At 46.2% G+C, this 20,528-nt stretch overlaps 12 non-coding genes across 12 annotated transcripts; all 12 read left to right on the top strand.

Moving 5' to 3' along the window:
• The first annotated feature begins 2,042 nt into the window (after positions 1-2,042).
• On the top strand, positions 2,043-2,116 carry TRNAN-GUU (transfer RNA asparagine (anticodon GUU)). Its single transcript has one exon. It is a non-coding gene; the product is annotated as a tRNA-Asn (tRNA).
• Positions 2,117-4,290: 2,174 nt separating this feature from the next.
• On the top strand, positions 4,291-4,364 carry TRNAN-GUU (transfer RNA asparagine (anticodon GUU)). Its single transcript has one exon. It is a non-coding gene; the product is annotated as a tRNA-Asn (tRNA).
• Positions 4,365-4,677: 313 nt separating this feature from the next.
• On the top strand, positions 4,678-4,749 carry TRNAW-CCA (transfer RNA tryptophan (anticodon CCA)). Its single transcript has one exon. It is a non-coding gene; the product is annotated as a tRNA-Trp (tRNA).
• A 1,789-nt stretch (positions 4,750-6,538) lies between these two features.
• On the top strand, positions 6,539-6,612 carry TRNAN-GUU (transfer RNA asparagine (anticodon GUU)). Its single transcript has one exon. It is a non-coding gene; the product is annotated as a tRNA-Asn (tRNA).
• A 313-nt stretch (positions 6,613-6,925) lies between these two features.
• TRNAW-CCA (transfer RNA tryptophan (anticodon CCA)) lies at positions 6,926-6,997 on the top strand. The gene has a single exon. It is a non-coding gene; the product is annotated as a tRNA-Trp (tRNA).
• Positions 6,998-13,266: 6,269 nt separating this feature from the next.
• TRNAN-GUU (transfer RNA asparagine (anticodon GUU)) lies at positions 13,267-13,340 on the top strand. The gene has a single exon. It is a non-coding gene; the product is annotated as a tRNA-Asn (tRNA).
• Positions 13,341-13,653: 313 nt separating this feature from the next.
• TRNAW-CCA (transfer RNA tryptophan (anticodon CCA)) lies at positions 13,654-13,725 on the top strand. Its single transcript has one exon. It is a non-coding gene; the product is annotated as a tRNA-Trp (tRNA).
• A 2,171-nt stretch (positions 13,726-15,896) lies between these two features.
• Positions 15,897-15,968, top strand: TRNAW-CCA (transfer RNA tryptophan (anticodon CCA)). Its single transcript has one exon. It is a non-coding gene; the product is annotated as a tRNA-Trp (tRNA).
• Positions 15,969-17,758: 1,790 nt separating this feature from the next.
• On the top strand, positions 17,759-17,832 carry TRNAN-GUU (transfer RNA asparagine (anticodon GUU)). The gene has a single exon. It is a non-coding gene; the product is annotated as a tRNA-Asn (tRNA).
• Positions 17,833-18,145: 313 nt separating this feature from the next.
• On the top strand, positions 18,146-18,217 carry TRNAW-CCA (transfer RNA tryptophan (anticodon CCA)). The gene has a single exon. It is a non-coding gene; the product is annotated as a tRNA-Trp (tRNA).
• A 1,790-nt stretch (positions 18,218-20,007) lies between these two features.
• TRNAN-GUU (transfer RNA asparagine (anticodon GUU)) lies at positions 20,008-20,081 on the top strand. Its single transcript has one exon. It is a non-coding gene; the product is annotated as a tRNA-Asn (tRNA).
• Positions 20,082-20,394: 313 nt separating this feature from the next.
• On the top strand, positions 20,395-20,466 carry TRNAW-CCA (transfer RNA tryptophan (anticodon CCA)). The gene has a single exon. It is a non-coding gene; the product is annotated as a tRNA-Trp (tRNA).
• The last annotated feature ends 62 nt before the right edge of the window (positions 20,467-20,528 follow it).

Genomic DNA, 20,528 nt, shown 5'->3' with positions numbered 1-20,528 from the left:
AACTTGCCATTCAATTCATAAACATCAAGACTTCATGGGAAGGGTTTGGCTGCAGCGTGTACTGATGCACAGAAGGAAGCTATCCTAGCCAGTCTACTTAAAGAAGCAATGAGGCTCTGCAGGTTCATGCACGTCTCCTACCTTTATTCTGTCATCAGACACACCAGGTGGATTGCCACAAGGACCTCGTGGCGCAATGGTAGCGTCTGACTCCAGATCAGAAGGTTGTGTGTTCAAATCACGTCTGGGTCATTCTTCCTTTTCCCACTCTGAAATACAAAATTGCTCTTCAGTATCTCGTTATTTCAACCTGACTGCATCTTTATGCTCTGGGCCTAGTTGTTCTGGCGTTTCGAATGTAAGCTTTGCAGCAGGGAAGTATCATATTGACAGACACCCATGAAGGACATGGTCAACCTTTAAAGCAGGCCAATCTCTATGTTTTACTGGATGCAGCAGAAGTATTTCCTCTTTACCATCTCTTCAAGTGGGCCTGACTGATGTGCTGTTTTGTGCACGCTACGTGGGCTTTGTAAAGCATACCTCTGCCATTTGCATGGCCTCCTAGCGCTGTCAATATTTTCGTGTAATCGCTGAATGCTGCACTGTCCTGGGAAATCTAGGTGTGACTAAAGGATATATGCTGGGGCCCCGAAAGGGGGTCGGCAGTCTAGTGGCAATGCCCATCACTTTGCAGTTTGGGTTTGTGAGTTCAGGTACCGGTCTGGTGTCGGAAACCTGTAAGCGCCCTCCCAATCAACTGTCGGTCCTGGATTGTGAGGATTTCCCCTTATACTGGTCTCAGTAGACACATTTCCATTTTACTTTTTCACTCTCGCATTGCCTATTTCTCTCTCTCTCATAGATACATTATAGACAAGAGAGACATTGTCAGCGAGAGGGTTGCACAGCACCTTCCCCCATTTCCCTAAGTGCATTGCATGGGGCTCTGGGAGGCGTGCACATTTGTCTGAAACACAAAGATCCACTGGCAATAAAAAGCGTAGGTCCCTAGTTTGCATTTCTTAAAATTTGAAGTGACACTCAGAGTTGTCTCGGGCGTGACTGTACCTTTCATAGGAGATGTGCTAATCCCCAAACCCTCTTCCTTTGTCCCAGTAATCTGTCTTAGTGCCTCTAGCAAGTTGTTTTCTGAAACAAAGCTTACCTGAACATCCTGTAAAATTGGTAACTATTCAGTAGCAGTACAGTGCAGTATATAGCATTCCTGTTGCGCACAGCATCTAGATCCAAAAATTGCTTACTCTACCCCAGAAATTAGAATTCACCTAGTCAAACAGAGGGATCTATAAAGAGCATGGCAAGTAGTTAACATAAGCTACTTCCCCCAAGTTCTCTTGGTGCACTCTGCTGCCCTCTTTTAACAGAAGAATGCAACTGCAGGTCTTGCTTCTCAGCAAGGTACCTACATATAGAATCCTTGGTGCACTCTTGCTAAATCTGCTGGAATGTGTCTTCTATTGTGCCCAAGGTGGTTGTGTATTTGGGGACTCAGGGAAGCAAGGGAGCAGTCTAATGCACTGCAGTGCTAAGAGAGGCATGCCTTTTTCAGAAAAAAGTTCAGGTTTTCTGCCAATCAGAAAAAAATAGCAATGCAATCAGGCCAAAGGCAGAACACACATGCCAGTGAGTCTCTGTGGCGCAATTGGTTAGCGCGTTCGGCTGTTAACCGAAAAGACGCTGCTGTTTTTGGCACAAAGACACAGAGTGTTCCACTCAGTAAACCTGAGTCATTTCTCCCGTGTTCTCTGGGTTCAGCCTACTGTCCCCTTTTAACACAAGTGCGCAACTGTGGCTTTCTCCTCATAGCAAGTTATGCCTACACAGAGGACATTTGGTGCACTGTTGATGGGCTCTGTCCTCTACTAAATCCCCTGTGTTTGTGGATTAGGGGAGGTAGGGAAGTGCTTGATACCCTGATTTGCTGTGGGAAATAGAGCTATTTTAGAAATATTTTCAGGTTGCCTGGGAAGCATAAGCAAACAGCACACCAATCAGGCCCCTGTGTAAGAACTCCATGAGTCTCTGTGGCGCAATCGGTTAGCGCGTTCGGCTGTTAACCGAAAGGTTGGTGGTTCAAGCCCACCCAGGGACGGTGCATTTTGGCTCAAAAATTCAGCATGACCAACTATGAACTTCTGTTTACCTCTCGCAGGTCTCGTCTGCTGACGTCCAAAAAATCCAATAAACTGTAAGCAATTCTTCTCGCTTGCTTTAGTTTTTCAAAACTTGCCATTCAATTCATAAACATCAAGACTTCATGGGAAGGGTTTGGCTGCAGCGTGTACTGATGCACAGAAGGAAGCTATCCTAGCCAGTCTACTTAAAGAAGCAATGAGGCTCTGCAGTTCCATGCACGTCTCCTACCTTTATTCTGTCATCAGACACACCAGGTGGATTGCCACAAGGACCTCGTGGCGCAATGGTAACGCGTCTGACTCCAGATCAGAAGGTTTCGTGTTCAAATCACGTCGGGGGCATATTTGCTTTTCCCACTCTGAAATATAAAATTGCTCTTCAGTATCTCGTTATTTCAACCTGACTGCATCTTTGTGCTCTGGGACTAGTTGTTCTGGCGTTTCGAATGTAAGCTTTGCAGCAGGGAAGTATCATATTGACAGACACCCATGAAGGACATGGTCAACCTTTAAAGCAGGCCAATCTCTATGTTTTACTGGATGCAGCAGAAGTATTTCGTCTTTACCATCTCTTCAAGTGGGCCTGACTGATGTGCTGTTTTGTGCACGCTACGTGGGCTTTGTAAAGCATACCTCTGCCATTTGCATGGCCTCCTAGCGCTGTCAATATTTTCGTGTAATCGCTGAATGCTGCACTGTCCTGGGAACTCTAGGTGTGACTAAAGGATATATGCTGGGGCCCCGAAAGGGGGTCGGCAGTCTAGTGGCAATGCCCATCACTTTGCAGTTTGGGTTTGTGAGTTCAGGTACCGGTCTGGTGTCGGAAACCTGTAAGCACCCTCCCAATCAACTGTCGGTCCTGGATTGTGAGGATTTCCCCTTATACTGGTCTCAGTAGACACATTTCCATTTTACTTTTTCACTCTCGAATTGCCTATTTCTCTCTCTCTCATAGATACATTATAGACAAGAGAGACATTGTCAGCGAGAGGGCTTCACAGCACCTTCCCCCCTTTCCCTAAGTGCATTGCAAGGGGCTCTGGGAGGCGTGCACATTTGTCTGAACACAAAGATCCACTGGCAATAAAAAGCGTAGGTCCCTAGTTTGCATTTCTTAGAATTTGAGGTGACACTCAGAGTTGTCTCGGGCGTGACTGTACCTTTCATAGGAGATGTGCTAATCCCCAAACCCTCTTCCTTTGTCCCAGTAATCTGTCTTAGTGCCTCTAGCAAGTTGTTTTCTGAAACAAAGCTTACCTGAACATCCTGTAAAATTGGTAACTTTTCAGTAGCAGTACAGTGCAGTATATAGCATTCCTGTTGCGCACAGCATCTAGATCCAAAAATTGCTTACTCTACCCCAGAAATTAGAATTCACCCAGTCAAACAGAGGGATCTATAAAGAGCATGGCAAGTAGTTAACATAAGCTACTTCCCCCAAGTTCTCTTGGTGAACTCTGCTGCCCTCTTTTAACAGAAGAATGCAACTGCAGGTCTTGCTTCTCAGCAAGGTACCTACATATAGAATCCTTGGTGCACTCTTGCTAAATCTGCTGGAATGTGTCTTCTATTGTGCCCAAGGTGGTTGTGTATTTGGGGACTCAGGGAAGCAAGGGAGCAGTCTAATGCACTGCAGTGCTAAGAGAGGCATGCCTTTTTCAGAAAAAAGTTCAGGTTTTCTGCCAATCAGAAAAAAATAGCAATGCAATCAGGCCAAAGGCAGAACACACATGCCAGTGAGTCTCTGTGGCGCAATTGGTTAGCGCGTTCGGCTGTTAACCGAAAAGACGCTGCTGTTTTGGGCACAAAGACACAGAGTGTTCCACTCAGTAAACCTGAGTCATTTCTCCCGTGTTCTCTGGGTTTAGCCTACTGTCCCCTTTTAACACAAGTGCGCAACTGTGGCTTTCTCCTCATAGCAAGTTATGCCTACACAGAGGGCATTTGGTGCACTGTTGATGGGCTCTGTCCTCTACTAAATCCCCTGTGTTTGTGGATTACGGGAGGTAGGGAAGTGCTTGATACCCTGATTTTCTGTGGGAAATAGAGCTATTTTAGAAATATTTTCAGGTTGCCTGGGGAGCATAAGCAAACAGCACACCAATCAGGCCCTAGTGAAAGCACTGCATGAGTCTCTGTGGCGCAATCGGTTAGCGCGTTCGGCTGTTAACCGAAAGGTTGGTGGTTCAAGCCCACCCAGGGACGATGCATTTTGGCTCAAAAATTCAGCATGACCAACTATGAACTTCTGTTTACCTCTCGCAGGTCTCGTCTGCTGACGTCCAAAAAATCCAATAAACTGCAAGCAATTCTTCTCGCTTGCTTTAGTTTTTCAAAACTTGCCATTCAATTCATAAACATCAAGACTTCATGGGAAGGGTTTGGCTGCAGCGTGTACTGATGCACAGAAGGAAGCTTTCCTAGCCAGTCTACTTAAAGAAGCAATGAGGCTCTGCAGGTCCATGTACGTCTCCTACCTTTACTCTGTCATCAGACACACCAGGTGGACTGCCACAAGGACCTCGTGGCGCAATGGTAGCGCGTCTGACTCCAGATCAGAAGGTTGCGTGTTCAAATCACGTCGGGGTCATTCTTCCTTTTCCCACTCTGAAATACAAAATTACTCTTCAGTATCTCGTTATTTCAACCTGACTGCATCTTTGTGCTCTGGGCCTAGTTGTTCTGGCGTTTCGAATGTAAGCTTTGCAGCAGGGAAGTATCATATTGACAGACACCCATGAAGGACATGGTCAACCTTTAAAGCAGGCCAATCTCTATGTTTTACTGGATGCAGCAGAAGTATTTCCTCTTTACCATCTCTTCAAGTGGGCCTGACTGATGTGCTGTTTTGTGCACGCTACGTGGGCTTTGTAAAGCATACCTCTGCCATTTGCATGGCCTCCTAGCGCTGTCAATATTTTCGTGTAATCGCTGAATGCTGCACTGTCCTGGGAACTCTAGGTGTGACTAAAGGATATATGCTGGGGCCCCGAAAGGGGGTCGGCAGTCTAGTGGCAATGCCCATCACTTTGCAGTTTGGGTTTGTGAGTTCAGGTACCGGTCTGGTGTCGGAAACCTGTAAGCACCCTCCCAATCAACTGTCGGTCCTGGATTGTGAGGATTTCCCCTTATACTGGTCTCAGTAGACACATTTCCATTTTACTTTTTCACTCTCGAATTGCCTATTTCTCTCTCTCTCATAGATACATTATAGACAAGAGAGACATTGTCAGCGAGAGGGCTTCACAGCACCTTCCCCCCTTTCCCTAAGTGCATTGCAAGGGGCTCTGGGAGGCGTGCACATTTGTCTGAACACAAAGATCCACTGGCAATAAAAAGCGTAGGTCCCTAGTTTGCATTTCTTAGAATTTGAGGTGACACTCAGAGTTGTCTCGGGCGTGACTGTACCTTTCATAGGAGATGTGCTAATCCCAAAACCCTCTTCCTTTGTCCCAGTAATCTGTCTTAGTGCCTCTAGCAAGTTGTTTTCTGAAACAAAGCTTACCTGAACATCCTGTAAAATTGGTAACTTTTCAGTAGCAGTACAGTGCAGTATATAGCATTCCTGTTGCGCACAGCATCTAGATCCAAAAATTGCTTACTCTACCCCAGAAATTAGAATTCACCCAGTCAAACAGAGGGATCTATAAAGAGCATGGCAAGTAGTTAACATAAGCTACTTCCCCCAAGTTCTCTTGGTGAACTCTGCTGCCCTCTTTTAACAGAAGAATGCAACTGCAGGTCTTGCTTCTCAGCAAGGTACCTACATATAGAATCCTTGGTGCACTCTTGCTAAATCTGCTGGAATGTGTCTTCTATTGTGCCCAAGGTGGTTGTGTATTTGGGGACTCAGGGAAGCAAGGGAGCAGTCTAATGCACTGCAGTGCTAAGAGAGGCATGCCTTTTTCAGAAAAAAGTTCAGGTTTTCTGCCAATCAGAAAAAAATAGCAATGCAATCAGGCCAAAGGCAGAACACACATGCCAGTGAGTCTCTGTGGCGCAATTGGTTAGCGCGTTCGGCTGTTAACCGAAAAGACGCTGCTGTTTTGGGCACAAAGACACAGAGTGTTCCACTCAGTAAACCTGAGTCATTTCTCCCGTGTTCTCTGGGTTTAGCCTACTGTCCCCTTTTAACACAAGTGCGCAACTGTGGCTTTCTCCTCATAGCAAGTTATGCCTACACAGAGGGCATTTGGTGCACTGTTGATGGGCTCTGTCCTCTACTAAATCCCCTGTGTTTGTGGATTACGGGAGGTAGGGAAGTGCTTGATACCCTGATTTGCTGTGGGAAATAGAGCTATTTTAGAAATATTTTCAGGTTGCCTGGGGAGCATAAGCAAACAGCACACCAATCAGGCCCTAGTGAAAGCACTGCATGAGTCTCTGTGGCGCAATCGGTTAGCGCGTTCGGCTGTTAACCGAAAGGTTGGTGGTTCAAGCCCACCCAGGGACGATGCATTTTGGCTCAAAAATTCAGCATGACCAACTATGAACTTCTGTTTACCTCTCGCAGGTCTCGTCTGCTGACGTCCAAAAAATCCAATAAACTGCAAGCAATTCTTCTCGCTTGCTTTAGTTTTTCAAAACTTGCCATTCAATTCATAAACATCAAGACTTCATGGGAAGGGTTTGGCTGCAGCGTGTACTGATGCACAGAAGGAAGCTTTCCTAGCCAGTCTACTTAAAGAAGCAATGAGGCTCTGCAGGTCCATGTACGTCTCCTACCTTTACTCTGTCATCAGACACACCAGGTGGACTGCCACAAGGACCTCGTGGCGCAATGGTAGCGCGTCTGACTCCAGATCAGAAGGTTGCGTGTTCAAATCACGTCGGGGTCATACTTCCTTTTCCCACTCTGAAATACAAAATTACTCTTCAGTATCTCGTTATTTCAACCTGACTGCATCTTTGTGCTCTGGGCCTAGTTGTTCTGGCGTTTCGAATGTAAGCTTTGCAGCAGGGAAGTATCATATTGACAGACACCCATGAAGGACATGGTCAACCTTTAAAGCAGGCCAATCTCTATGTTTTACTGGATGCAGCAGAAGTATTTCCTCTTTACCATCTCTTCAAGTGGGCCTGACTGATGTGCTGTTTTGTGCACGCTACGTGGGCTTTGTAAAGCATACCTCTGCCATTTGCATGGCCTCCTAGCGCTGTCAATATTTTCGTGTAATCGCTGAATGCTGCACTGTCCTGGGAACTCTAGGTGTGACTAAAGGATATATGCTGGGGCCCCGAAAGGGGGTCGGCAGTCTAGTGGCAATGCCCATCACTTTGCAGTTTGGGTTTGTGAGTTCAGGTACCGGTCTGGTGTCGGAAACCTGTAAGCGCCCTCCCAATCAACTGTCGGTCCTGGATTGTGAGGATTTCCCCTTATACTGGTCTCAGTAGACACATTTCCATTTTACTTTTTCACTCTCGCATTGCCTATTTCTCTCTCTCTCATAGATACATTATAGACAAGAGAGACATTGTCAGCGAGAGGGTTGCACAGCACCTTCCCCCATTGCCCTAAGTGCATTGCAAGGGGCTCTGGGAGGCGTGCACATTTGTCTGAAACACAAAGATCCACTGGCAATAAAAAGCGTAGGTCCCTAGTTTGCATTTCTTAAAATTTGAAGTGACACTCAGAGTTGTCTCGGGCGTGACTGTACCTTTCATAGGAGATGTGCTAATCCCCAAACCCTCTTCCTTTGTCCCAGTAATCTGTCCTAGGACCTGTAGCAAGTTGTTTTCTGAAACAAAGCTTACCTGAACATCCTGTAAAATTGGTAACTATTCAGTAGCAGTACAGTGCAGTATATAGCATTCCTGTTGCGCACAGCATCTAGATCCAAAAATTGCTTACTCTACCCCAGAAATTAGAATTCACCCAGTCAAACAGAGGGATCTATAAAGAGCATGGCAAGTAGTTAACATAAGCTACTTCCCCCAAGTTCTCTTGGTGCACTCTGCTGCCCTCTTTTAACAGAAGAATGCAACTGCAGGTCTTGCTTCTCAGCAAGGTACCTACATATAGAATCCTTGGTGCACTCTTGCTAAATCTGCTGGAATGTGTCTTCTATTGTGCCCAAGGTGGTTGTGTATTTGGGGACTCAGGGAAGCAAGGGAGCAGTCTAATGCACTGCAGTGCTAAGAGAGGCATGCCTTTTTCAGAAAAAAGTTCAGGTTTTCTGCCAATCAGAAAAAAATAGCAATGCAATCAGGCCAAAGGCAGAACACACATGCCAGTGAGTCTCTGTGGCGCAATTGGTTAGCGCGTTCGGCTGTTAACCGAAAAGACGCTGCTGTTTTTGGCACAAAGACACAGAGTGTTCCACTCAGTAAACCTGAGTCATTTCTCCCGTGTTCTCTGGGTTCAGCCTACTGTCCCCTTTTAACACAAGTGCGCAACTGTGGCTTTCTCCTCATAGCAAGTTATGCCTACACAGAGGACATTTGGTGCACTGTTGATGGGCTCTGTCCTCTACTAAATCCCCTGTGTTTGTGGATGAGGGGAGGTAGGGAAGTGTTTGATACCCTGATTTGCTGTGGGAAATAGAGCTATTTTAGAAATATTTTCAGGTTGCCTGGGAAGCATAAGCAAACAGCACACCAATCAGGCCCCTGTGTAAGAACTGCATGAGTCTCTGTGGCGCAATCGGTTAGCGCGTTCGGCTGTTAACCGAAAGGTTGGTTGTTCAAGCCCACCCAGGGACGGTGCATTTTGGCTCAAAAATTCAGCATGACCAACTATGAACTTCTGTTTACCTCTCGCAGGTCTGGTCTGCTGACGTCCAAAAAATCCAATAAACTGCAAGCAATTCTTCTCGCTTGCTTTAGTTTTTCAAAACTTGCCATTCAATTCATAAACATCAAGACTTCATGGGAAGGGTTTGGCTGCAGCGTGTACTGATGCACAGAAGGAAGCTATCCTAGCCAGTCTACTTAAAGAAGCAATGAGGCTCTGCAGGTTCATGCACGTCTCCTACCTTTATTCTGTCATCAGACACACCAGGTGGATTGCCAAAAGGACCTCGTGGCGCAATGGTAGCGTCTGACTCCAGATCAGAAGGTTTCGTGTTCAAATCACGTCGGGGGCATATTTGCTTTTCCCACTCTGAAATATAAAATTGCTCTTCAGTAATTCGTTATTTCAACCTGACTGCATCTTTGTGCTCTGGGCCTAGTTGTTCTGGCGTTTCGAATGTAAACTTTGCAGCAGGGAAGTATCATATTTGCAGACACCCATGAAGGACATGGTCAACCTTTAAAGCAGGCCAATCTCTATGTTTTACTGGATGCAGCAGAAGTATTTCCTCTTTACCATCTCTTCAAGTGGGCCTGACTGATGTGCTGTTTTGTGCACGCTACGTGGGCTTTGTAAAGCATACCTCTGCCATTTGCATGGCCTCCTAGCGCTGTCAATATTTTCGTGTAATCGCTGAATGCTGCACTGTCCTGGGAACTCTAGGTGTGACCAAACGATATATGCTGGGGCCCCGAAAGGGGGTCGGCAGTCTAGTGGCAATGGGCATCACTTTGCAGTTTGGGTTTGTGAGTTCAGGTACCGGTCTGGTGTCGGAAACCTGTAAGCGCCCTCCCAATCAACTGTCGGTCCTGGATTGTGAGGATTTCCCCTTATACTGGTCTCAGTAGACACATTTCCATTTTACTTTTTCACTCTCGCATTGCCTATTTCTCTCTCTCTCATAGTTACATTATAGACAAGAGAGACATTGTCAGCGAGAGGGCTTCACAGCACCTTCCCCCCTTTCCCTAAGTGCATTGCAAGGGGCTCTGGGAGGCGTGCACATTTGTCTGAAACACAAAGATCCACTGGCAATAAAAAGCGTAGGTCCCTAGTTTGCATTTCTTAGAATTTGAGGTGACACTCAGAGTTGTCTCGGGCGTGACTGTACCTTTCATAGGAGATGTGCTAATCCCCAAACCCTCTTCCTTTGTCCCAGTAATCTGTCTTAGTGCCTCTAGCAAGTTGTTTTCTGAAACAAAGCTTACCTGAACATCCTGTAAAATTGGTAACTTTTCAGTAGCAGTACAGTGCAGTATATAGCATTCCTGTTGCGCACAGCATCTAGATCCAAAAATTGCTTACTCTACCCCAGAAATTAGAATTCACCCAGTCAAACAGAGGGATCTATAAAGAGCATGGCAAGTAGTTAACATAAGCTACTTCCCCCAAGTTCTCTTGGTGCACTCTGCTGCCCTCTTTTAACAGAAGAATGCAACTGCAGGTCTTGCTTCTCAGCAAGGTACCTACATATAGAATCCTTGGTGCACTCTTGCTAAATCTGCTGGAATGTGTCTTCTATTGTGCCCAAGGTGGTTTTGTATTTGGGGACTCAGGGAAGCAAGGGAGCAGTCTAATGCACTGCAGTGCTAAGAGAGGCATGCCTTTTTCAGAAAAAAGTTCAGGTTTTCTGCCAATCAGAAAAAAATAGCAATGCAATCAGGCCAAAGGCAGAACACACATGCCAGTGAGTCTCTGTGGCACAATTGGTTAGCGCGTTCGGCTGTTAACCGAAAAGACGCTGCTGTTTTTGGCACAAAGACACAGAGTGTTCCACTCAGTAAACCTGAGTCATTTCTCCCGTGTTCTCTGGGTTCAGCCTACTGTCCCCTTTTAACACAAGTGCGCAACTGTGGCTTTCTCCTCATAGCAAGTTATGCCTACACAGAGGACATTTGGTGCACTGTTGATGGGCTCTGTCCTCTACTAAATCCCCTGTGTTTGTGGATTAGGGGAGGTCGGGAAGTGCTTGATACCCTGATTTGCTGTGGGAAATAGAGCTATTTTAGAAATATTTTCAGGTTGCCTGGGAAGCATAAGCAAACAGCACACCAATCAGGCCCCTGTGTAAGAACTGCATGAGTCTCTGTGGCGCAATCGGTTAGCGCGTTCGGCTGTTAACCGAAGCCCACCCAGGGACGGTGCATTTTGGCTCAAAAATTCAGCGTGACCTACTATGGACTTCTGTTTACCTCTCGCAGGTCTCGTCTGCTGACGTCCAAAAAATCCAATAAACTGCAAGCAATTCTTCTCGCTTGCTTTAGTTTTTCAAAACTTGCCATTCAATTCATAAACATCAAGACTTCATGGGAAGGGTTTGGCTGCAGCGTGTACTGATGCACAGAAGGAAGCTATCCTAGCCAGTCTACTTAAAGAAGCAATGAGGCTCTGCAGGTTCATGCACGTCTCCTACCTTTATTCTGTCATCAGACACACCAGGTGGATTGCCACAAGGACCTCGTGGCGCAATGGTAGCGTCTGACTCCAGATCAGAAGGTTGTGTGTTCAAATCACGTCGGGGTCATACTTCCTTTTCCCACTCTGAAATACAAAATTGCTCTTCAGTATCTCGTTATTTCAACCTGACTGCATCTTTATGCTCTGGGCCTAGTTGTTCTGGCGTTTCGAATGTAAGCTTTGCAGCAGGGAAGTATCATATTGACAGACACCCATGAAGGACATGGTCAACCTTTAAAGCAGGCCAATCTCTATGTTTTACTGGATGCAGCAGAAGTATTTCCTCTTTACCATCTCTTCAAGTGGGCCTGACTGATGTGCTGTTTTGTGCACGCTACGTGGGCTTTGTAAAGCATACCTCTGCCATTTGCATGGCCTCCTAGCGCTGTCAATATTTTCGTGTAATCGCTGAATGCTGCACTGTCCTGGGAACTCTAGGTGTGACCAAACGATATATGCTGGGGCCCCGAAAGGGGGTCGGCAGTCTAGTGGCAATGGGCATCACTTTGCAGTTTGGGTTTGTGAGTTCAGGTACCGGTCTGGTGTCGGAAACCTGTAAGCGCCCTCCCAATCAACTGTCGGTCCTGGATTGTGAGGATTTCCCCTTATACTGGTCTCAGTAGACACATTTCCATTTTACTTTTTCACTCTCGCATTGCCTATTTCTCTCTCTCTCATAGTTACATTATAGACAAGAGAGACATTGTCAGCGAGAGGGCTTCACAGCACCTTCCCCCCTTTCCCTAAGTGCATTGCAAGGGGCTCTGGGAGGCGTGCACATTTGTCTGAAACACAAAGATCCACTGGCAATAAAAAGCGTAGGTCCCTAGTTTGCATTTCTTAGAATTTGAGGTGACACTCAGAGTTGTCTCGGGCGTGACTGTACCTTTCATAGGAGATGTGCTAATCCCCAAACCCTCTTCCTTTGTCCCAGTAATCTGTCTTAGTGCCTCTAGCAAGTTGTTTTCTGAAACAAAGCTTACCTGAACATCCTGTAAAATTGGTAACTTTTCAGTAGCAGTACAGTGCAGTATATAGCATTCCTGTTGCGCACAGCATCTAGATCCAAAAATTGCTTACTCCACCCCAGAAATTAGAATTCACCCAGTCAAACAGAGGGATCTATAAAGAGCATGGCAAGTAGTTAACATAAGCTACTTCCCCCAAGTTCTCTTGGTGCACTCTGCTGCCCTCTTTTAACAGAAGAATGCAACTGCAGGTCTTGCTTCTCAGCAAGGTACCTACATATAGAATCCTTGGTGCACTCTTGCTAAATCTGCTGGAATGTGTCTTCTATTGTGCCCAAGGTGGTTGTGTATTTGGGGACTCAGGGAAGCAAGGGAGCAGTCTAATGCACTGCAGTGCTAAGAGAGGCATGCCTTTTTCAGAAAAAAGTTCAGGTTTTCTGCCAATCAGAAAAAAATAGCAATGCAATCAGGCCAAAGGCAGAACACACATGCCAGTGAGTCTCTGTGGCGCAATTGGTTAGCGCGTTCGGCTGTTAACCGAAAAGACGCTGCTGTTTTTGGCACAAAGACACAGAGTGTTCCACTCAGTAAACCTGAGTCATTTCTCCCGTGTTCTCTGGGTTCAGCCTACTGTCCCCTTTTAACACAAGTGCGCAACTGTGGCTTTCTCCTCATAGCAAGTTATGCCTACACAGAGGACATTTGGTGCACTGTTGATGGGCTCTGTCCTCTACTAAATCCCCTGTGTTTGTGGATTAGGGGAGGTAGGGAAGTGCTTGATACCCTGATTTGCTGTGGGAAATAGAGCTATTTTAGAAATATTTTCAGGTTGCCTGGGAAGCATAAGCAAACAGCACACCAATCAGGCCCCTGTGTAAGAACTGCATGAGTCTCTGTGGCGCAATCGGTTAGCGCGTTCGGCTGTTAACCGAAAGGTTGGTGGTTCAAGCCCACCCAGGGATGGTGCATTTTGGCTCAAAAATTCAGCGTGACCAACTATGGACTTCTGTTTACCTCTCGCAGGTCTCGTCTGCTGACGTCCAAAAAATCCAATAAACTGCAAGCAATTCTTCTCGCTTGCTTTAGTTTTTCAAAATTTGCCATTCAATTCATAAACATCAAGACTTCATGGGAAGGGTTTGGCTGCAGCGTGTACTGATGCACAGAAGGAAGCTATCCTAGCCAGTCTACTTAAAGAAGCAATGAGGCTGTGCAGGTCCATGCACGTCTCCTACCTTTATTCTGTCATCAGACACACCAGGTGGACTGCCACAAGGACCTCGTGGCGCAATGGTAGCGCGTCTGACTCCAGATCAGAAGGTTGTGTGTTCAAATCACGTCGGGGTCATACTTCCTTTTCCCACTCTGAAATACAAAATTGCTCTTCAGTATCTCGTTATTTCAACCTGACTGCATCTTTATGCTCTGGGCCCAGTTGTTCTGGCGTTTTGAATGTAAGCTTTGCAGCAGGGAAGTATCATATTGACAGACACCCATGAAGGACATGGTCAACCTTTAAAGCAGGCCAATCTCTATGTTTTACTGGATGCAGCAGAAGTATTTCCTCTTTACCATCTCTTCAAGTGGGCCTGACTGATGTGCTGTTTTGTGCACGCTACGTGGGCTTTGTAAAGCATACCTCTGCCATTTGCATGGCCTCCTAGCGCTGTCAATATTTTCGTGTAATCGCTGAATGCTGCACTGTCCTGGGAACTCTAGGTGTGACCAAACGATATATGCTGGGGCCCCGAAAGGGGGTCGGCAGTCTAGTGGCAATGCCCATCACTTTGCAGTTTGGGTTTGTGAGTTCAGGTACCGGTCTGGTGTCAGAAAACTGTAAGCGCCCTCCCAATCAACTGTCGGTCCTGGATTGTGAGGATTTCCCCTTATACTGGTCTCAGTAGACACATTTCCATTTTACTTTTTCACTCTCGCATTGCCTATTTCTCTCTCTCTCATAGATACATTATAGACAAGAGAGACATTGTCAGCGAGAGGGTTGCACAGCACCTTCCCCCATTTCCCTAAGTGCATTGCATGGGGCTCTGGGAGGCGTGCACATTTGTCTGAAACACAAAGATCCACTGGCAATAAAAGGCGTAGGACCCCAGTTCGCATTTCTTAGAATTTGAGGAGGCACTCAGAGTTGTCTCGGGCGTGACTGTACCTTTCATAGGAGATGTGCTAATCCCCAAACCCTTTATCCTTTGTCCCAGTAATCTGTCCTAGGGCCTCTAGCAAGTTGTTTTCTGAAACAAAGCTTACCTGAACATCCTGTAAAATTGGTAACTTTTCAGTAGCAGTACAGTGCAGTATATAGCATTCCTGTTGCGCACAGCATCTAGATCCAAAAATTGCTTACTCTACCCCAGAAATTAGAATTCACCCAGTCAAACAGAGGGATCTATAAAGATCATGGCAAGTAGTTAACATAATCTACTTCCCCCAAGTTCTCTTGGTGCACTCTGCTGCCCTCTTTTAACGGAAGAATGCAACTGCAGGTCTTGCTTCTCAGAAAGGTACCTACATATAGAAACCTTGATGCACTCTTGCTAAATCTGCTGGAATGTGTCTTCTATTGTGCCCAAGGTGGTTGTGTATTTGGGGACTCAGGGAAGCAAGGGAGCAGTCTAATGCACTGCAGTGCTAAGAGAGGCATGCCTTTTTCAGAAAAAAGTTCAGGTTTTCTGCCAATCAGAGAAAAATAGCAATGCAATCAGGCCAAAGGCAGAACACACATGCCAGTGAGTCTCTGTGGCACAATTGGTTAGCGCGTTCGGCTGTTAACCGAAAAGACGCTGCTGTTTTTGGCACAAAGACACAGAGTGTTCCACTCAGTAAACCTGAGTCATTTCTCCCGTGTTCTCTGGGTTCAGCCTACTGTCCCCTTTTAACACAAGTGCGCAACTGTGGCTTTCTCCTCATAGCAAGTTATGCCTACACAGAGGACATTTGGTGCACTGTTGATGGGCTCTGTCCTCTACTAAATCCCCTGTGTTTGTGGATTAGGATTAGGGGAGGTAGGGAAGTGCTTGATACCCTGATTTGCTGTGGGAAATAGAGCTATTTTAGAAATATTTTCAGGTTGCCTGGGAAGCATAAGCAAACAGCACACCAATCAGGCCCCAGTGTAAGCACTGCATGAGTCTCTGTGGCGCAATCGGTTAGCGCGTTCAGGTTGGTGGTTCAAGCCCACCCAGGGACGATGCATTTTGGCTCAAAAATTCAGCATGACCAACTATGAACTTCTGTTTACCTCTCGCAGGTCTCGTCTGCTGACGTCCAAAAAAATCCAATAAACTGTAAGCAATTCTTCTCGCTTGCTTTAGTTTTTCAAAACTTGCCATTCAATTCATAAACATCAAGACTTCATGGGAAGGGTTTGGCTGTAGCGTGTACTGATGCACAGAAGGAAGCTATCCTAGCCAGTCTACTTAAAGAAGCAATGAGGCTCTGCAGGTCCATGCACGTCTCCTACCTTTATTCTGTCATCAGACACACCAGGTGGACTGCCACAAGGACCTCGTGGCGCAATGGTAGCGCGTCTGACTCCAGATCAGAAGGATGTGTGTTCAAATCACGTCGGGGTCATACTTCCTTTTCCCACTCTGAAATACAAAATTGCTCTTCAGTATCTCGTTAATTCAACCTGACTGCATCTTTGTGCTCTGGGCCTAGTTGTTCTGGCGTTTCGAATGTAAACTTTGCACCAGGGAAGTATCATATTGACAGACACCCATGAAGGACATGGTCAAGCTTTAAAGCAGGCCAATCTCTATGTTTTACTGGATGCAGCAGAAGTATTTCCTCTTTACCATCTCTTCAAGTGGGCCTGACTGATGTGCTGTTTTGTGCACGCTACGTGGGCTTTGTAAAGCATACCTCTGCCATTTGCATGGCCTCCTAGCGCTGTCAATATTTTCGTGTAATCGCTGAATGCTGCACTGTCCTGGGAACTCTAGGTGTGACTAAAGGATATATGCTGGGGCCCCGAAAGGGGGTCGGCAGTCTAGTGGCAATGCCCATAACTTTTCAGTTTGGGTTTGTGAGTTCAGGTACCGGTCTGGTGTCGGAAACCTGTAAGCGCCCTCCCAATCAACTGTCGGTCCTGGATTGTGAGGATTTCCCCTTATACTGGTCTCAGTAGACACATTTCCATTTTACTTTTTCACTCTCGCATTGCCTATTTCTCTCTCTCTCATAGATACATTATAGACAAGAGAGACATTGTCAGCGAGAGGGCTCCACAGCACCTTCCCCCATTTCCCTAAGTGCATTGCAAGGGGCTCTGGGAGGCGTGCACATTTGTCTGAAACACAAAGATCCACTGGCAATAAAAAGCGTAGGTCCCTAGTTTGCATTTCTTAGAATTTGAGGTGACACTCAGAGTTGTCTCGGGCGTGACTGTACCTTTCATAGGAGATGTGCTAATCCCCAAACCCTCTTCCTTTGTCCCAGTAATCTGTCCTAGGGCCTCTAGCAAGTTGTTTTCTGAAACAAAGCTTACCTGAACATCCTGTAAAATTGGTAACTTTTCAGTAGCAGTACAGTGCAGTATATAGCATTCCTGTTGCGCACAGCATCTAGATCCAAAAATTGCTTACTCTACCCCAGAAATTAGAATTCACCCAGTCAAACAGAGGGATCTATAAAGATCATGGCAAGTAGTTAACATAAGCTACTTCCCCCAAGTTCTCTTGGTGCACTCTGCTGCCCTCTTTTAACAGAAGAATGCAACTGCAGGTCTTGCTTCTCAGCAAGGTACCTACATATAGAAACCTTGGTGCACTCTTGCTAAATCTGCTGGAATGTGTCTTCTATTGTGCCCAAGGTGGTTGTGTATTTGGGGACTCAGGGAAGCAAGGGAGCAGTCTAATGCACTGCAGTGCTAAGAGAGGCATGCCTTTTTCAGAAAAAAGTTCAGGTTTTCTGCCAATCAGAAATAAATAGCAATGCAATCAGGCCAAAGGCAGAACACACATTCCAGTGAGTCTCTGTGGCACAATTGGTTAGCGCGTTCGGCTGTTAACCGAAAAGACGCTGCTGTTTTTGGCACAAAGACACAGAGTGTTCCACTCAGTAAACCTGAGTCATTTCTCCCGTGTTCTCTGGGTTCAGCCTACTGTCCCCATTTAACACAAGTGCGCAACTGTGGCTTTCTCCTCATAGCAAGTTATGCCTACACAGAGGACATTTGGTGCACTGTTGATGGGCTCTGTCTTCTACTAAATCCCCTGTGTTTGTGGATTAGGGGAGGTAGGGAAGTGCTTGATACCCTGATTTGCTGTGGGAAATAGAGCTATTTTAGAAATATTTTCAGGTTGCCTGGGAAGCATAAGCAAACAGCACACCAATCAGGCCCCAGTGTAAGCACTGCATGAGTCTCTGTGGCGCAATCGGTTAGCGCGTTCGGCTGTTAACCGAAAGGTTGGTGGTTCAAGCCCACCCAGGGACGATGCATTTTGGCTCAAAAATTCAGCATGACCAACTATGAACTTCTGTTTACCTCTCGCAGGTCTCGTCTGCTGACGTCCAAAAAATCCAATAAACTGCAAGCAATTCTTCTCGCTTGCTTTAGTTTTTCAAAACTTGCCATTCAATTCATAAACATCAAGACTTCATGGGAAGGGTTTGGCTGCAGCGTGTACTGATGCACAGAAGGAAGCTATCCTAGCCAGTCTACCTAAAGAAGCAATGAGGCTCTGCAGGTGCATGTACGTCTCCTACCTTTATTCTGTCATCAGACACACCAGGTGGATTGCCACAAGGAGCTCGTGGCGCAATGGTAGCGCGTCTGACTCCAGATCAAAAGGTTGTGTGTTCAAATCACATCGGGGTCATACTTCCTTTTCCCACTCTGAAATACAAAATTGCTCTTCAGTATCTCGTTATTTCAACCTGACTGCATCTTTGTGCTCTGGGCCTAGTTGTTCTGGCGTTTCGAATGTAAGCTTTGCAGCAGGGAAGTATCATATTGACTGACACCCATGAAGGACATGGTCAACCTTTAAAGCAGGCCAATCTCTATGTTTTACTGGATGCAGCAGAAGTATTTCCTCTTTACCATCTCTTCAAGTGGGCCTGACTGATGTGCTGTTTTGTGCACGCTACGTGGGCTTTGTAAAGCATACCTCTGTCATTTGCATGGCCTCCTAGCGCTGTCAATATTTTCGTGTAATCGCTGAATGCTGCACTGTCCTGGGAACTCTAGGTGTGACTAAAGGATATATGTTGGGGCCCCGAAAGGGGCTCGGCAGTCTAGTGGCAATGGGCATCACTTTGCAGTTTGGGTTTGTGAGTTCAGGTACCGGTCTGGTGTCGGAAACCTGTAAGCGCCCTCCCAATCAACTGTCGGTCCTGGATTGTGAGGATTTCCCCTTATACTGGTCTCAGTAGACACATTTCCATTTTACTTTTTCACTCTCGCATTGCCTATTTCTCTCTCTCTCATAGTTACATTATAGACAAGAGAGACATTGTCAGCGAGAGGGCTTCACAGCACCTTCCCCCCTTTCCCTAAGTGCATTGCAAGGGGCTCTGGGAGGCGTGCACATTTGTCTGAAACACAAAGATCCACTGGCAATAAAAAGCGTAGTTCCCTAGTTTGCATTTCTTAGAATTTGAGGTGACACTCAGAGTTGTCTCGGGCGTGACTGTACCTTTCATAGGAGATGTGCTAATCCCCAAACCCTCTTCCTTTGTCCCAGTAATCTGTCTTAGTGCCTCTAGCAAGTTGTTTTCTGAAACAAAGCTTACCTGAACATCCTGTAAAATTGGTAACTTTTCAGTAGCAGTAAAGTGCAGTATATAGCATTCCTGTTGCGCACAGCATCTAGATCCAAAAATTGCTTACTCTACCCCAGAAATTAGAATTCACCCAGTCAAACAGAGGGATCTATAAAGAGCATGGCAAGTAGTTAACATAAGCTACTTCCCCCAAGTTCTCTTGGTGCACTATGCTGCCCTCTTTTAACAGAAGAATGCAACTGCAGGTCTTGCTTCTCAGCAAGGTACCTACATATAGAATCCTTGGTGCACTCTTGCTAAATCTGCTGGAATGTGTCTTCTATTGTGCCCAAGGTGGTTGTGTATTTGGGGACTCAGGGAAGCAAGGGAGTAGTCTAATGCACTGCAGTGCTAAGAGAGGCATGCCTTTTTCAGAAAAAAGTTCAGGTTTTCTGCCAATCAGAAAAAAATAGCAATGTAATCAGGCCAAAGGCAGAACACACATGCCAGTGAGTCTCTGTGGCGCAATTGGTTAGCGCGTTCGGCTGTTAACCGAAAAGACGCTGCTGTTTTGGGCACAAAGACACAGAGTGTTCCACTTAGTAAACCTGAGTCATTTCTCCCGTGTTCACTGGGTTCAGCCTACTGTCCCCTTTTAACACAAGTGCGCAACTGTGGCTTTCTCCTCATAGCAAGTTATGCCTACACAGAGGGCATTTGGTGCACTGTTGATGGGCTCTGTCCTCTACTAAATCCCCTGTGTTTGTGTATTAGGGGAGGTAGGGAAGTGCTTGATACCCTGATTTGCTGTGGGAAATAGAGCTATTTTAGAAATATTTTCAGGTTGCCTGGGAAGCATAAGCAAACAGCACACCAATCAGGCCCCAATGTAAGCACTGCATGAGTCTCTATGGCGCAATCGGTTAGCGCGTTTGGCTGTTAACCAAAAGGTTGGTGGTTCAAGCCCACCGAGGGACGATGCATTTTGGGTCAAAAATTCAGCGTGACCAACTATGAACTTCTGTTTACCTCTCGCAGGTCTCGTCTGCTGACGTCCAAAAAATCCAATAAACTGCAAGCAATTCTTCTCGCTTGCTTTAGTTTTTCAAAACTTGCCATTCAATTCATAAACATCAAGACTTCATGGGAAGGGTTTGGCTGCAGCGTGTACTGATGCACAGAAGGAAGCTATCCTAGCCAGTCTACTTAAAGAAGCAATGAGGCTCTGCAGGTGCATGTACGTCTCCTACCTTTATTCTGTCATCAGATACACCAGGTGGACTGCCACAAGGACCTCGTGGCGCAATGGTAGCGCGTCTGACTCCAGGTCAGAAGGTTGTGTGTTCAAATCACGTCGGGGTCATATTTGCTTTTCCCACTCTGAAATACAAAATTGCTCTTCAGTATCTCGTTATTTCAACCTGA

This window comes from Ambystoma mexicanum, chromosome 11 (genome assembly GCF_040938575.1).
Source record: "Ambystoma mexicanum isolate Mex_15411 chromosome 11, UKY_AmexF1_1, whole genome shotgun sequence".
NCBI lineage: Eukaryota > Metazoa > Chordata > Amphibia > Caudata > Ambystomatidae > Ambystoma > Ambystoma mexicanum.
This window is presented reverse-complemented; position numbering and strand designations above follow the sequence as displayed.